Source organism: Chrysochloris asiatica, unplaced genomic scaffold, assembly GCF_000296735.1.
Source record: "Chrysochloris asiatica unplaced genomic scaffold, ChrAsi1.0 scaffold00094, whole genome shotgun sequence".
Classification (NCBI taxonomy): domain Eukaryota; kingdom Metazoa; phylum Chordata; class Mammalia; order Afrosoricida; family Chrysochloridae; genus Chrysochloris; species Chrysochloris asiatica.
In genome coordinates this window covers 7,028,911-7,033,177 of record NW_006408612.1, presented here as the reverse complement: position 1 = coordinate 7,033,177, position 4,267 = coordinate 7,028,911, and positions in this window count along the sequence as shown.

Here is a 4,267-nt window from a genome sequence, read left to right as displayed (position 1 = left end):
CATAGTGACCCTGTACAGGGTTTCCAAGGCTATAAATCTTTACGGGAGCAGAAAGCCCCATCTTTCTCCCACGGAGGGGCTGGTAGTTTTGAACTGCTGACCTTAAGGTTCACAGCCCAATTCGTAACCACTATGCTACCAGAGCTCCTTCATATGACATTTAGCATTAGGCAAATCTTCAACACAGTACCTCTTTAAAGTGTTAAAGAGCTACAATTGTTATTACTACACTCATTTGAATAGATAATGCCAGCAAGTCACCCCAATGAAAAACAACATTAGAATCTATTTTACCTCAGAATTCTGTGAGGAAATCCCCCATTATGAGCTCATCAACTTCAGAGGCTAGAAAGCTCCATATAAGGATCCTAGATTCGTTTCTGAAGGCTGATGTAACAAAATGTCACAGATTTGTGTCTTGAATTTTAAAAATTTACTCTTTTATATCCCTGGCAGCCTCGGAGTCTGAAATCAGGGTACCAGTTGTGTTGATTCCTTATGAGGGTTCTGAGGAGAATCTGTGTCATATCTCCCGCCTCGTTTCTGTGTCTTCACATGACCATCTATCTTTCCTCTTATATGTGTCTTGGTGCCTCTGCTTTTCTATAAGGATACCAGTCATATTGGATTAGAACCCACCCTACTCCAGTATGAACTGAAAATATCGCAAAGACCCTATTTCCAAACAAAGTCACATTCACAGGTATCAGAGATGGGGATACATCTATATCTATATATCGGGTGTACATTTCCAATAAAGTTGTTTGTTCTTTTGGTGGTTCATGGTACTTTTAATATTCTCCTTCAACACCATAACTCACATGCATTAATTCTTCTACAGTTTTATTTACTCATTGTGCAACTTTCACATGTATATTTATCAAATAATGAAATTTATAGATATATAGATATATATACTTATACATGGAGGTGGTGGTGGTTGAATGCCACCAAGTCAGTTCTGACTCATAGAGACCCTGTATAGGGTGTCCGAAGCTTTAAATGTTTATGGGAGCAGAAAGCCTCATCTTTCTCCAGATGATTGACTGGTAGATTTGAACTACTGACCTTCAGATTAACAGCCCAGCTAGTAAACCACTACTCTACCAAGATTCCTTATCTTATATGTATCAAGTCAGTACCAACTCATAGTGATGTTATGCAGAACAGAATGAAACACTGACTGGTCCCGCAACTCCACAATCATTGTTATGCTTGAGCCCATTACTGCTGCCACTGTGCCAATCCATCTTGTTAGGGGGGCTGCTGCCACTGTGCCAATCCATCTTGTTAGGGGGGTCTTCCTTTTTGGCTGACTCTCCACTTTATCAAGCATGATGTCCTTCCCCAGGGACTAGTCCTTCCTGATACTATGTCCGAAGTATGAGAGACAAAGTCTGGCCATCCTGGTTTATAAGGAACATTCTGGGTGTACATTTCCAACACAGAGTTGTTTGTTCTTTTGGTGGTTCATGGTACTTTTAATATTCTCCTTCAACACCATAACTCAAATGCGTTAATTCTTCTACAGTCTTATTTATTCATTGTGCAACTGTCACATGTATATTTATCAAATAATGAAATTTAGCTGACTACCTATATATTCAGTATGTTAATGCCTTGCTGGATTGTGTGTTATATACCCACAAATGTCTGGAGATAACTTCCAAAGCCCTGAGTTGATATTCTGATATAATTTCACTTTATTAGAACTCAACATTTAGGAACAAAATTAATTTCATGCCTTTTATTTTTTTATTTATTTATTTTTTGCCCCATTCAGAACAAGAATTAAGATAATGTAGAAAGGAACTGATAGCTTTTGTTGATGTGAGAAATTCTCAAGATGGTCCATCATCAGGAATAAAGGGTCCATGAGATTGCTAGACCAGACATAGGTTGTTGATTCACACCCAGTGATATGTAAGCAGGATGAATTGGGGGAAAGGGGGAAAGAAATCTGATCTAGGACTAGGAATTTTAAATAAGGATCCAGTCATTAAGACCATGAATGCCATTAGGCTAGATTGTGGAACTGGAGGAGGGGTTCTTTTGAAACAGGGGAATAAAACTATTTACAGGCCAGCCATGTGGTGTGTCTGCCTGTGTCTACTTGGTTGGGTGCCTAATTTTGCAAAATTGAATAAAGAAATCTCACTCTCACTAAATGAGTACAGATTGGATTTCTTGAGTATTTGTCAGTATCAACAATGTTTCTCCCAAATTTGGGGGGTTATCCAGGATTTTCTGCCTGCTTGAAGTGCTAACCCTGGTGGAAAGGGGGACGCATCCTCTCTTGGTTTCTGCGGCCTACTTGGCCTACTTGGTTTCATTGCTTCCCAGTGAGACTCAGAAAAAGACCCAAGATTATTAAAAGATGATTAGAATTTATGAGACAGATATTAAGGACTGAGAACAGACTGACCACAGCGACCAAGCAATCAGTATATGGGCCAGGGTGGGAAAATTGGACTGTAAGGATTGTCTTGGTGGTCAGGCATTTTCAGGGATCAGTGTATGACTGGGACACATCTTGGATGTGAAGCGAGTGTGGAGTCCCAATCTGGTAGGAGACAGACAATGCAAAATTTTGGGGGTGTGTGCAAGAAACCTTCAGGATATAGGGAGGATTAAGCATACAGGGGAACTCAGACACCAAGACCAATAGAAAATCAGAAACCAGAATACTAGACCTAGGGAATAAGGAAGAAGGGAGCAGCAAAAACTCCCACAGATACATTATTTCTGACAGTCCCTTGGGGAGAATGATGAGGGCTTGGGGGGACAGTCCTCAAACCTTGGAAAAAGATAAACAAAAGTCAGGGTGCACAGAAAACCTCCAGGAGTTCACAGAGACTCAGACTTTAGTCTGGTTAGTAGAGGGGAATGGAATGGAGTAACAACCCCTTGATGAACTGTTAAGAGATGCTCAGAAAGTTTTTGTAGAGAGGCGGAAGATCAAAAGCAGAAAGCCAGAATCACAGTGTCTGCTGTGAATAAAATAGTTAATAAAAGAAGACCCTCCCCTTCTCAAGGGAAGTGAAACAGTAATTACAGTGTTAGACCTCCTCAGAGGTCAAGGAGGAGAGGACTGGGCCAGGTCCCCAAGCTCACCAGTGGATGTTATCAGTGTGGGAAGACAGGCCATTTCAAAAGAGAATGTCCAGAGATAAAAAGAGAAGAAAAGGTGATTCCCCTCATGAAACTAGAGATCAACTTTTGAATATTTTGGGACAGAACCTAATTGTAAGATTAGGGTTAGGATTGAAGAGGAGGAGGGGTGCATGGAGGTAAATATGAGACTTTTGACTGAAAAGGAGGAAGGAAAGATCTACCCTCAGGTATGGTTTTTAAAAAGCCAGCAGGAAAGAGCTGGAAAGAACGAAAAAGATAAAATAAATAAACTCAGGGGAGGTGGCCCATAGATACACTTTCCCCATAGAAGAGGTGGAGGGGAACTGCAGCCGGTAATAAAGGGCCTAGTCATTATGATTATTTTTTTGGATATAGTAGTTTTCAAATATAATTTTTAAGATAAATGTACTATATGAGCTTACAATGCAAAATTCTGAGTTTGCACATTCAAGGTAAAACTTAATTTGAGTCAGGCACTGAAAAGTTTTGGTTTGTTTTAATATATTTGATATTCTTTCTGCAATAAAATGGTATCAATTAGTCCATTTAAAAGGTAGTTAAGGATTTGTTTGGCTGGTGTGATAGTAATTTTATTTTAAATTGTACATTGCTCAAGACTTTGTGTGTTTTTAAAAATTATTTGTATTAATGTTCCAGATCTTCTGAGAAATAATACTGCTTTAAAATATATTTGGTGTACCAATACTCTTTCTGAATGGAAAATATATTTTTTTGTTAAAATTTGGGCTGCCCTGTATACATGCATTACATGTACTGTAGCCATGAGTATTGATAAAGTTTCAGTTCATTTGAGAAGGTTATACTTTTAAAGTATGTTTAATTGACAGTCCTGTTTGAGAAGCTTCTAAGTGAAGTACTGTATTTATGCATAAAGATGATAGAGCTGAAGTGAAGTACTGTATTTATGCATAAAGATGATAGAGCTGGTAATATTTCTTTTAATTTGAGGAAATGGACAGAGTGTAGTAAATACACTCTGTTATGGGAATGTGTCAGCCCTGAATACTTTTATGTTAATCCTTTCAGAATTTTTGAAGCCAAAGTGTTGAATGGCATTCACTACTAAAGGGGCACCATGCCACCATCAATAGGTTCCCTTACCTGTGAAGGA